Source organism: Hemitrygon akajei, chromosome 4 (assembly GCF_048418815.1).
Source record: "Hemitrygon akajei chromosome 4, sHemAka1.3, whole genome shotgun sequence".
In the NCBI taxonomy this organism is placed as follows: domain Eukaryota; kingdom Metazoa; phylum Chordata; class Chondrichthyes; order Myliobatiformes; family Dasyatidae; genus Hemitrygon; species Hemitrygon akajei.
In genome coordinates, this window is record NC_133127.1 from 194,795,980 (window position 1) to 194,809,420 (window position 13,441).

General features: G+C 46.8%; 1 protein-coding gene across 1 annotated transcript in view; it reads right to left on the minus strand.

The window, feature by feature from the left end:
* Nucleotides 1–11,574: 11,574 nt before the first annotated feature.
* The window catches only part of LOC140727083 (trophoblast glycoprotein-like), a 4,671-nt gene continuing 2,804 nt past the window's right edge, over nt 11,575–13,441 (minus strand). The window contains exon 1 of the mRNA XM_073044325.1: nt 11,575–13,441. This exon is cut by the window's right edge and continues 2,804 nt beyond it. The gene's annotated coding sequence lies outside the window, so the exon portion shown is untranslated.

Below are 13,441 nucleotides of genomic sequence, written 5' to 3' on the forward strand. Positions count from 1 at the left end.
CCTCTGGACCTAGACTCCCCCACTATAGGAAACATCCTCTCCACATCCACTCTATCTGTGTACTCTGGTCCTAGACTCTCCCACTATAGGAAACATCTTCTCCACATCTACTCTATCTAAGCTTTTCAATATTTCAATATTCGATTAAGCTTCAACGAAATGCCCCTCATCCTTTTCATCTCTAGTGAGTAAAGGCCCAGAGCCAACAAACACTCCTCATATGTTACCCTTTCCATTCCCAGGGTTTTTAATCTGTGGATTATCCCAGTTATTGTCTATACTCTCTTTCCACCTCACTAGCTTGGTAAAGCAGTGGAAACAATCAAAGTAACCCACCCCAGACATCCTCACTTCCCCCCCCTCCCATCATGCAGAAGCCTGAAAGCACGTCCCACCAGGCTCAAAGACAGCTTCTACCCCACTGTTATAGACTACTAATCCATCCCCTAGTATGATAAGATAAAATCTTGACCATACAATCTTAAACACTAGAGATTCTGCAGATGCTGGAAATCCAGAGGGCCACACACAAAATGATTGAGGAATTCAGCAGATCAGGCAACATCTATGGAGAGGAATGAACAGATGACATTTTGGGCCCAAACCCTTAATCAGAACTGGAAGGAAAGAGAAAGGGGAACATCGGAATAAGAAGGCGAGGAGAGGCAATATATATACAAACATAAGAACATAAGTAATAGGAACAGGAGTTGGCCATCTGGCCCATCGAGCCTGATCCGCCATTTAATAAGATCACGGCTGATCTGGCCATGGACTCATCTCCACCTACCTGCCTTTTCCCCATAATCCTTAATTCTACATGGGGACAAAGAAAAGATGAATGGTCTCAGACATACAGTAGTGTGAGGCAGGTAGATTTAAGGAAAGAGGGAAAAGATTTAAAGAGGACCTGAGGGGAAACTTCTTTAATGAGAAGTTTTAATAAGAAGGTTTCCTCCACCATTGACACTGCCTTCACCCGCATCTCCTCCATTTGCTGAACGTCTGCACTCACCCCATCTTACCATTGCCTTCACAGTGATAGTGTTTCTCTTGCCCTTACCTACCACCCCACGAGCCTCCGCATCCAACGCATCATCCTCCACAAGCTCTGCCACCTCCAAAGGGATCCTACCACCAAGCATATCTTCACCCCCCCCCCACACTCTCCACTTTCTGCAAGGATTGTTCCCTCTGTGATTACCTTATCCATTCATCCCTCCCCACTAATCTCCCTCCTGCCACTTATCCCTGCAAATGGCCTCCTCCCTCACCTCCATTCAAGGCCCAAAACAGTCCTTCCAGGTGGGGCAACACTTCACCTGCGAATTTGCTGGGTCGTCTATTGTGTTTGTTGCTCCCGATGTGGCATTCTCTACATTGGTGAGACCTGTTGTAAGTCATGAGACTGATTCGTCAAGCACCTCCGACCATTCAGGAAAAGTAAAACTCCCCAGCGGCCAAACGTTTTAATTCCAATTCGCATTCCCATTCCAACATGTCGGTCCATGGCCTCCTCTTGTGCCAAGATGAGGCCGCCCTCAGGGTGGAGGAGCAACACCTTATAATCCATTGAGTAGTCTCCAACCTGATGGCATGAACATCGATTTCTCCTCCTCTCTCTTCTATGTTACCCACTCTGGCCTCATACCCTCTTCTCACCTCCCTGTGACCTCCCCCTGGATCCCCTACTCCTTCCCTTTCTCCTATGGTCCACTCTCACTCTCCTACCGAATTCCTTCCTCTCCTGCCCTTTAACTTTCCCACCCACCTGGCTTCACCCATCACCTTCCCCTCCCCCAACCTTTTTATTCTGGAATCTTCCCCCTTCCTTTCTAGTCCTGAAGAAGGTTCGTGGTCCGAAATGTCGGCTATTTATTTATTTCCATGGATGCTGCCTGACCTGCTGAGTCTCTCTGGCATTTTGTGTGTGGCTTTAAACAGAGGATGTTGGGTGTGTGGAATGAGCTGCCTGAGAAAGTGGTAGCGGTGGGTACAATTCCCTTTAAAAGTAATTTGGACAGGTACATGGATAGGAACGGTTTATAGAGAGATGGGCTAAATGCAGACAAATGGGACGAGATTAGATGGGGCATCTTGGTTGGCATTGTCCAGTTGGGCTTGTTTCTGTACTGTATGTATGTATCTGTGACTACTTGGAAATGGAATTGAAATCAAAACTAGAGCATAGAAAATAGAACATTACAGCACTGTATAAACCCTTCAGCCCTCAATGTTGTGCCAACTTTTTAACCTTCTCCAAGATCAACCTAACCCTTCCCTCCCACATTAACCCACGGTTAGTTTATTATCGTCACGTGTTGAGATACAGTGAAAAGCTTGTCTTGCATACTGTTCGTACAGATTGGATCGTTACACAGTGCATTGAGGTAGAACAAGGGTAGACAATAACAGAATGCAGAATAGTGCAGTCAGGTAGACAATAAAGTGCAAGATCATGAAGGCAATTTTGAGGTCAAGAGTCCATCGGATTGTACTAGGTGTCCACGTGTTGGACCTGTAACTGTGGGGTGGAAGCTGTCCTTGAGCCTGGTGGTATGTGCCTTCAGGATCTTGTACCTTCTGCTTGAGGAGAGGGGGAGAAGAGAGTGGAGGTGGGTGGCACGGTAACGTAGTGGTTAGCGCAGTACCTTACTGCTGTACGATTGGGGTTCAGTTCGTGCTGCTGTCTGTAAGGAGTTTGTACCTTCTCCCTGTGACCACATGGATTTTCTCTGGCTCCTCCGGTTCCCTCCCACAATGTCCAAAGACGTACAGGTTAGGGTTAGTAAATTGTGGGCAATGCTACGTTGGCGCTGGAAGCGTGGCACCAGTTGTGGGCTGCCCCAGCACCATCTCATTGACACAAAACAATGAATTGTGTGCTTTGATGTACCTGTGACAAGTAAATCTTTGACTGTCCGGAGTGGCTGGGTCTTTGCTGCTTTATCGAGGAGTATAGACAGAGTCCCTGGAACTTGCTCAACATGGATGAGTGGATCCAAAGGGTGTATTTCTGTGCTTTAATACTCTGATCGAATGTATCTCCTGCAATTCTACCAATTAATTCTTCCCTGGGTTTTTGACCCAGTTGTTAAGGGGAAGTACCTCCTCCTACACGTTCATATAGGCCCCTCCTGGTCCATGTATCTCCTGCCAGCTTGCCCTGCTCAAGAGAAAAGAACATAGAACATTTAATGTTACAGCACAGTACAGGCCATTCAGCCCTCAATGTTGTGCCTTCTTTTTAATCTACTGTAAGAGTGATCTAACCCATACATCCTGCGTCGCTCTCCATTTTTCTATCACCCATGTGCTTATCTAAGATTCTCTTAAATGTTCCTAATGTATCTGCCTCTATCACCACCCCTAGCAGGACGTTCCATGCACCAACCACTCTCTATGTAAAAAACCTACCTTTGACATCCCCCCCCCATACTTTCCTCTAATCACCTTAACATTATGCCCCCTCAAATTAGGCATTTCAGCCCTGGGAGACAATCTCTGACCGTCCACTCGATCTATGCCTCTGATCATCTTGTACACCTCTATCAAGTCACCTCTCATCCTCCTTCCCTCTAAAAAGAAAAGCCCTAGCTCGCTCAATCTATCCTCATAAGACACGCTCTCTAACCCAAGCAGCTCTCTGGTCTCGGCCTGAAATGTCGGCTGTACTCTTTTCCGTAGATGCTGCCTGACCTGCTGAGTTCCTCCAGCATTTTGTGTGTGTTGCTCGGATTACCAGCATTTGCAGATATTCTCATGTTTGTGATGCTGGTAAATTTCCTCTGCACCCTGTCTAAAGCTTCCACATCCTTCCTACAATGAGGTGACCAGAACTGAACACCAGGTGTGGTCTAACCAGGGTTTCATAGAGCTCCAATACTACCTTGAACTGTAGGCTAAACAATCCTATCTTGTAACTGCAGTCCTAGCAAGTTCTGTACATTGTGTCTCTGCCCTCCCTCATCACCGCTTTCCAGTAATGTGTTGGCCACATAGATAAACACTTGGGAAGCCTGCCAGTGAGTAACTTGAGCCCAAAGACAGTAAACTCCGGTTATTTTCAGATGCCCCTCCGGGGATCTCCAGATAATCCAATCAATTTGGGTCTCAGTACTTCCACCAGAGGCTAGAGGCAGCAGTGTCTCTGGAGAGGGTGTAAGGATCAGAAATGAGGCAAGGAATAGCAAGGCACATGAATTCATGCAGCAGTGAAACAGACCGTTTGGCCCAACTGGCCCATGCTGACCCAATTAGAGTCATACAGCAAGGAGACAGGCTGTTTGGCTCAACTGTTTAAGTTCAAGTTTATTGTCATCTGACTGTGCATATATACAGCCAAATGAAACAGCATTCTTCCGGACCACAGTGCACTCACATGACATATATCACACATAGCACATAAAACAAAACATTACCTTAAGTAAGTTAATGAAAGATAATTGAAAGTGCATGTAGTGTGCAGGTATATTTCACTGCAAACAAGATGCTCATCAGATCTAGTCCCATTGGCCCAAATCCCCCTAAACCATTCCTATCCATGTTCTTGAGCAAATGGCTTTCAAATGTTGACAATGTACCTGCTTCAACCACTTCCTCTGGCATGTACTCACACCCACTGCTGAACTATTAATCTGCCTCGTCCCATTGACCCGCACCCGGACCACAGCCCTCCATACCTCTCCTATCCATCTACCTATCCAAATTTCTCTTAAATATTGAAATTGAACCCACATCTGCCACTTCCACTGACAGCTCGTTCCACACTCACACCACCCTCTGAGTGAAGAAGTTCCCCCTCATGTTCCCTTAAACATTTTGCCTTTCATCCTTAACCCATGACCTCTAGTTATGTTCTATGGATTTAGACAAGGAACAAGCTGCCAGAAGAAGTGGTCGAGACTGATACAATAACAGCATTTAAAAGATACTTGGACAGGAAAAGTTTAGTGTGAAATGTACCAAACACAAATAAATTGGACTAGCTTATTGCCACTTTGATCAGCATGGATGAGTTGGGCCGAAGGGCCTGTTTCTGTGCCGTATAACTCGACAACTATAACTCTAAGAAGGGGAGGAGGCTCAAGGGGATCCAAAATGCTGGCATGAACCAGATGGACCAAATGGCCTGGGTCTAAACAGAATCCTCTGCGAGATAGGGTCATAAAGAGATCTTTTGGCATATTGTCTTTCATAAATTAAAACAGTGAGTGCAGAAGTTGGGAAGCTATGTTGAAGTTATGTAAGATGTTGCTGAGGCCTCATTTGGAGTATTGTGTGCAGTTCTGGTCATCTACCTACAGGAAAGATATCAATAAAATTCAAAGAGTGCAGAGAAAATTTACAAGGTCGCTGCTGGGACTTGAGTTATAGGGGAAGATTGTATAGATTAGGATTTTATTTCCCAGAGCGTAGGAGGAGAATGGGAGATTTGACAGAGGTTTACAAAATGATGAGGTCATAAGAAGGGTAATGCAAGCAGGCTTTTTCCACTGAGACTACAACTAGAGAACATGGGCTAAGGGTGAAAGTCAAAATATTTAAGGGGAACATGAGGGGAAACTTCTTCACTCAGGGAGTGTGGAACAAGCTGCCAGTGGAGGTGGTGGGTGCTAGTTTTATTTCAACATTTAAGAGAAATCTGGATAGGTACATAGATGGAGGGGTATGGAGGGTTATGGTCCAGGTGTAACATCCTTGTAAGTTTTCTCTGCACGTTTTCCAGTACTATTAATATCTTTCCTGTAGGTTGGCGATGAGAACTCCACACAATACTCCAAATTAGGCCTGACCAATGTCTTATACAACTTCAACATAACATCCCAAGTCCCGTACTCAATACTTCGACGTTTTTGACGGGGGCAGCGTAATTAATTTAGCACAGCTAGATGGGCCAAAGGGCTTGTTTCTGTGCTGTCGTGCTCGATGACGCTGTGAGTCACTCTACTGCATTCTGTCGAACGTGGGCTATGGAAAGAGGTCTGATCTCCCAAATTGAGAACCAAGTTGAGAATCAGTGACTAGATGTTCCACCGTTAGTCTGACACATTGGCAATAATAAAAGTGAAGATGAATGGGGCTGGGGTGTGAAATAATGCTGACTGCGCCTTGTAATTGCTTTTGGCACTCCTAGAGTCTTCAGGTTTGGATTAGGTGCTGGAACGGAGTGAATGATTGCTGCTCCTTGCTGTAGAACAGACTGATGTATAACTGTTTTCAGTAGATCAGCCATCATTAATGAAAGTCTTAACTGCTGATTGCTCTTGGTCCTTGCCAAAGACAGCCAGCTCATTTTAACTCAATTTGCTGACCTCCCAGAGTCAAGTATTCTATAATATAATGAGACATAGGAACCAAATTAGTCCATTCAGCCTGTCGAATCTGCTCTGCCATTTCATCATGGCTGACTTATAATCACTCTCGACCCCATTCTCCTGCCTTCTCCACGTAATCTTTGATGCCCTGACTAGTCAAGGACCTATCAACCTATGTTTTAAATATACCCAATGACCTGTCCTTCACAGCCGTCTGTGATAATGAATTCCACAGATTCATTACCCTCTGGCTAAAGAAATTCTTCCTCAACTTTGATCTAAATGTACATCCCTCTATTCTGAGGCTGTGTCCACTAGTACTAGACTCACCCCCTATAGGAAACATCCTCTCCACATCCACTCTGTCTAGGCTTTTCAATATTTGATAGGCCTCAATGAGATCTCCCCATCATTTTTCTAATCTCCAGTGAATATTGATCCAGATCCATTAAAAATGCTCCTGATACGTTAACCCTTTCATTCCCAGAATCATTCGCAAGAAGATCCTCTGGACCCTCTCCAATGCTAGCAAATCCTTTCTTAGATAAGGGCATAACATTTCTCACAATGCTCCGTACAGTCTGACTATTGCCTTATAAAGCCTCAGAATTACATCCTTGCTGTTATATTCTAGTCCTCTCAAAATGAATGCTAACCTGGCATTTGCCTTCCTTCCTTACCAGTGACTCAGCCTGAACCTCATTCTTTCACATTGCCACTGAACACAGAAACACAAATAGGAGCAGAATTAGGCCATTTGGCCCATTGAGTATGCTCTACCATTCAATCGTGGCTGGTCCTCTATTCCCCTCCCCGGCCTTCTCCCTGTAACCTTTGATGCCATATTTAATCAAGAGCCTGTCAAACTCTGTCTTGAGTATACACAATGACCCGGCCTCCACAGCTGCCTGTGGTAATGAATCCCACAAACTCACCACCCTCTGAATAAAGAAATTTCTCCACATCTCTGTTTAGGATGGATGCCCCTCTATCCTGAGGCTGTGCCCTCTTGTCCTAGACTCTCCCACCATGGGAAACATCATAGAACCATAGAACACTACGGCCCTTCAGCCCTCCATGTTGTGCCGACCCATATAATCCTTAAAAAAAGGTACTAAACCCACACTACCCCATAACCCTCCATTTTTCTTTCATCCATGTGCCTGTCCAAGAGGCTCTTAAATACCCCTAATGTTTTAGCCTCCACCACCATCCCTGGCAAGTCATTCCAGGCACTCATAACCCTCTGTGTAAAAAACTTACCCCTGATGTCACTCCTAAACTTCCCTCCTTTAATTTTGTACATATGCCCTCTGGTGTTTGCTATTTGTGCCCTGGGAAACAGGTACTGACTATCCACCCTATCTATGCCTCTCATAATCTTGTAGACCTCTATCAAGTCCTCTCGCATTCTTCTACGCTCCACAGAGAAAAGCCCCAGCTCTGCTAACCTTGCTTCATATGACTTGTTCTCCAATCCAGGCAACATCCTGGTAAATGTCCTCTGCACCCTCTCCATAGCTTCCACATCCTTCCTATAATGAGGTGACCAGAATTGAACACAATACTCTAAGTGCGGTCTCACCAGAGATTTGTAGAGTTGCAACATGACCTCTCTACTCTTGAACTCAATCTCCCTGTTAATGAAGCCTAGCAACCCATCGGCCTTCTTAACTACCCTATCAACCTGTGCAGCGACCTTGAGGGATGTATGGATTTGAACCCCAAGGTCCCCTTGTTCATCCTTTCCACACCTACTCTGTCTGGGCCTTTCAACATTCAAAAGGTTTCAATGAGACCCCCCTCATCCTGAATTCTATTGAGTACAGGCCCAGAGCCATCAAACATTCCTCGTATGATAACCCTTTCATTCCCGGAATCATCCTTGTGAACCTCTTCTGAACCCTCCCCAATGTCAGCACATCCTTTCTTAGATGAGGAGCCCAAAACTGTTCACAATACTCAAGGTGAGGCCTCTCCAGTGCCTTATAAAGCCTCAGCATCACATCCCTGCTCTTGTCTTCTAGACCTATTGAAATGAATGCTAACATGGCATTTGCCTTCCTCACCACCGACTCGACCTGCAAGTTAACCTTATCCTGATCTATGCTGACCTATCTCTACACGGCAGTGTAGCAGTTAGTGCAGTCACTCTTTACAACGGCAAGTGATCAGCGTCAGGGTTCGATTCCTGCTGCTGTCTGTAAGGAGTTTGAACATTCTCCCTGTGACTGCGTGGATTCCCTTTGGCTGCGCCAGTCACCCCCCACATGAGGGTTAGTGTCAGTGAGTTGTGGGCACACTACAGTGGTGCCAGTGTGGCGGCTCTTGTGGGCTGTTTCCCTCTGATGTGATGTGTTGCAAATGACACGTTTAGCTTGATGTTTTGCTGTTGGTGGGGATATTAAATCAGCAATTCTAGAATGTAGAGTCAACAGACGATGGCCTAAATGGCCTATTTTCTGCTCCTACACCTTATGGTGGGTGGTGCAGTGGAGATACGTCTCTACCAAAGGAGGTGTAAGGTGTTCCCTCCCCCCACTAGCCTGCGGGTCACGCTTGGACAAGGTGTAGCACCTGCTGAGCCCCTCGATCAGGGTCACATGAAGTCATGGGAGAAGGTGGTGGATGATCGTATGAGCAGCCGATGCATATCACAAATCCTGGTTATGCGACCACTGATACCAGGCAGACAATCTCTGAAGAGTATTGAGGGCTGGGGTCACCCGTCTTGTAAAGACACTGCCCAGAAGAAGGTAATGGCAAACCACTTCTGAAGAAAAAGTTGCCAAGAACAGTCATGGCCATGGAAAGACCATGATTGTCCATGTCATACAACACGGCACACGATGGTGATGTCTTTTGGTTTCATGATGTACCTGTGACAAATAAATCTAATCTTTAAAATAAAACTTCAGAAGTTCACCATCACCCTTGGCTCCTAAATCTTAAAAGAATATGGAACAGTACAGCACAGGGACAAGCCCTTTAGCCCACAGTATCTGTGCAGAACATGATACCAATTTAAATTAATCCTATTTGCCAGCACGATTCATATCCCATCATTCCCCGTCTGTTCATGTGTCTAACAACCTCTTAAACATTGCTATCACATCTGCTTCCATCAGCACGCCAGGCAGCGAATTCCAGGCCCCACCCCTCTCTGTATGAAAATACTTGCCCCCCACATCTCCCTTAAACGTTTCCCCTCTCACCGTAAAGCTGTACTTACATAACTGACTGCCCATTATGCCGCTGACGTCTAGGGCAGCAATGAAAGTCCTCCATCTCTGGCGGTGTTCAGAGCTTCCTTCACCGTGTCAGTAACTTCCTCTCGGTTTTCACCAAGTCCCGGATGGCCGCTCGGGAATACCGTCACACTCAGACGTAGAAGGGTTCCTCATTGCTGCTGTCATAACGATTTTGTTTGACCAGTCAGGGTCGGTAGCCCTGAGATGGACCCCCAAAACCTGGAGGACCCGTGGACCACTCTTAGTCTGGCCTCTCCCCTTTGACCTGTTTGGCATGGGTGACCCTACCAAGAGCCAAAGCAGAAAACCCTGACTCCAGCCAGCTTAGCCCTCTGGGTTACTGAGGTATGAAAGCCTCCAAACCTACGACAAGGTTGTGGTCCTCTTGGAGGGCCTTAAAGCTGCTCCTGCATTGGATGCAGACTTGCACCATCAGTAGGGCACTGAGGCGAATGGTAGAGCAGAAAGATCTGGAAATACAGGTCCATGATTCCTTGAAAATGGCATCACAGGTAGAAAGGGTCATAAAGAGAGCTTTTGGCACATTGGCCTCCATAAATCAGAGTACTGGGATGTTATGCTGAAGTTGTATAAGACATTGGGGAGGCCAAATTTGGAGTATTGTGTCGAGTTCTGGTCACCTACCTATAGTAAAGATATCAATAAGATTGAAAGAGTACAGACAAAATTTACAAGGATGTTGCTGGGACCAGAGGACCTGCTCTACTTCCACCGGAGGTTTAAAACAAAATCTGCCTATCTCTGCCTCTCAGATCTTAAAACTGTGGGGTGGCACACTAGCATATCATTTAGTGCAATGTTACCACAGCTCCAGTGACCTGGGTTCAATTGTGATTGGGTTTCCTTCCACATTCCAAAGATGTACTGGTTACTTGGCTAATAGATCACATGCAGGTATTTATTGATTTACTGAGCTATAGTGCAGAGTAGGCATTTCCGGCCCCTTGAGTCAATTCACAGGGCAACTTACGATGTCCAATTAACCTACCAACCGGTACGTCTTTGGACTGTGGGAGGAAACCAGACCACCCGGAGGAAACCCAGTCAGTCGCAGGGAGAACGTACAAACTCTTGCAAGCTGCGGCAGGAATTGAACGCAAGTCACTGGTACTGTAAGACGTTGTGGTAACCACCACACTACCTTCCTTCCCCACAGGCATGGGCTCAAAGGGTCAGAGGACTGTATCTCTAAACTAAACTATCAGATCTCCCGTCAGCCTCTGTCATCCATAGAAAACAATCCAAGTTTGTCCAATCTCTCCAGGAGGCTTTCTCTCGTACTGCCTCTATGCACTGACATGCAAGACCAAATTTTTCACTGGACCTTGGGTGGCCCTCTGTTGGTGGGAGTTGACCATGGGCATTGGGTCCTACCAGTCTGTGTGATACACAGGCCACGGCAGCACGATACGGAGAGCAAGCTGTGACCCACACAGTGAGCTCCCCGTCTCCACACAGCTGGCGGATCCATAGGAACGGCAGAGACCGATACAATCTGGCACCAGCAGCATCGCGGGAGATGTCAGTCAGCATTGAACTCGATGTAGGGCTGCCTCAGAGATTCCAGCTCCAGAGTTTCTCTCAGGGTTTGCTCCCGAAGCCTTCCCCACGAGTGGATATGGCCACGAGGCAGTGGAGGTTTGAGGCCAGAGTTTTCATTCTCCTCGATGAACTGCCGACCGTGGCTGATGAGCCTCACCTGCATGAAGTGACTGGTTTTAAATTGCTGGTAACCCACCTTTGCCCCTTCTCTTGTCAGTAGAAACAGTTCTCCTGGGCTTAGTAGCTAAGCCACACATGTAGGCCGGGAACTGGACTCGGCTGTCAGAGGCCATTTGAGGCGTATGCCATTGGGAGCATTTAATAGGTAGTGGGAGCTTATCCCACTACCCCTCACACCCCCCCCCCCCCCCCCCCACAGCTATGACAACCTCAGGACCTCGGTACCTGTGACAATAATAAATCAATTTACCAAGTTACCTTACAGAGCACTTAGGGATTTATCAAAAAGTGAGCTGATCTTACAGAGAACTATGATGCCAACATAAAGCATATTGGAATAGCCCAGTGTGTATACCATGGTATAGTACAAGGTTTTACGATGGAAGTGGAGATCTTAATGCATACTTTACAATATTGTTAACATCGTCTCACAGTACATTTATCATATGGCTTATATGATCCAGATAGACATGTTACTGTATGGTTACTATGTCACTGAAGACAACGGAGATGTCATAAACACAGGAGATTCTGCAGATGCTGGAAATCCAGAGCAACACACAGACACAGCTGGAGGAACTCAGCTATGGAGGGGAATAAACGGCCAAGGTTTCGGGCCGAGAATCTTCACCAGCACCGGAGAAGAAGTGGGAAGAAGCCCGGGTGAGAAGGTGGGGAAAGGAGAAGAAGTACAAGGTAAAAGGTGATCAGGTGGGTGGAGGAGGGGAGATGAAGTAAGAAGCTGGGAGTTGATAGGTGGAAATGTTAAAAGGCTGAAGAAGAAGGAGTCTGATAGGAGAGGAGAAAAGGAAGGAGGAAGGGAACTGGGGGATGTGATAGGTGAGTGAAGGTAAGAGAAGGGCCAAAGTGAGGAAGAGGGAAGGGTGAGGAGTGAAAATTACTGGAAGGTGAAGACATCGATGTTCATGCTATCGTGTTGGAGATGTTTATTTAATAAAGGAGGTGCAACGTGGAATAGGCTCTTCCAGCCCCTTAAGCTAACCTGCCCAGCAACTCCAGCCTAATCATGGGACAATTTACAACAACCAATTAACCAACCAACCGGTACATCTTTGGAATGTGGGAGGAAACCAGAGCACCCAGAGGAATGTGGTCACGGGGAGAATGTACAAACTCCTTAGAGGCAGCAATGAGAACTGAACCCGGGTCGCTGGTACTGTGCCAAGCACTACACGACCACGCCGCCTGTCAACATTCACAGCCTCCCATTTCCTTTCCAATCCTGTCCCTCCAGCATTCCATGTGTGCTGCTCTTACACGCTTGGTTACGGTGTAGCCAACAAACCATCGGTTCTTACAATGTTCCCAACACAGACTGAACTGATTGTATGATTAGACTGAACGAGGGTGTTAACAGAACACAAGAGAAATCATGTTACAATTTCAATTAAGTCAAGACAAATGAAGGTTGTTCAGAATGCTTATAATGTTGCTAAGCTGAGCAGGTGGAGGTTAGACTGTGTTGAGCAAACCAAGCTGAGATGGGGTCCAGAGTTGACCCCCCCCCCATGAACTATGCTGCTAATGAGAGAGAGAGAAGAAGAGGGGGGAGGCATCCTGCTGCAGATGTGTGTGAGAGAGAGAGAGAGAGACAAAGATTTAAAGTTATGGCTCCTTGGCTGATTGTTTACCTTTGCTCCAAGGACACTTTCTTTGCCTGCTTGTAAGATTCTTGCTGAGACAGCAAGGCGGGACCAGGTGATGGACATGGAGTTGATGGATGGCTGGTGCCCTGCAAGTGATGATAAAAAGCAGGTCTGCTAAGACACAGGCAGACACACCACGGGACGCTGAAAGAGCATTGTGCACCCACAGGAAGGTGGGGGGCTTGGAGGATCGATTCGGGGGGAATCGATCAGAGGCTCACAGTGTGTGAAGGCAGACCGGTGGGGGCTTGTGTGTGTGTCCACCCTCGCCTGGGTGACAGGCTCACCACTGAAGAACGGTCGTGCCTGGTACGGGGTCACAGTCGGTGACCACAACAGGACAGGAAGACAACAGAAGGTTGGACGGCAACTGCATCACCTCTCTCTCTCTCTCTCTCTCTCTCTCTCTCTCTCTCTCTCTCTCTCTCTCTCTCTCTCCGATACACCAGCAACTACCTTGACC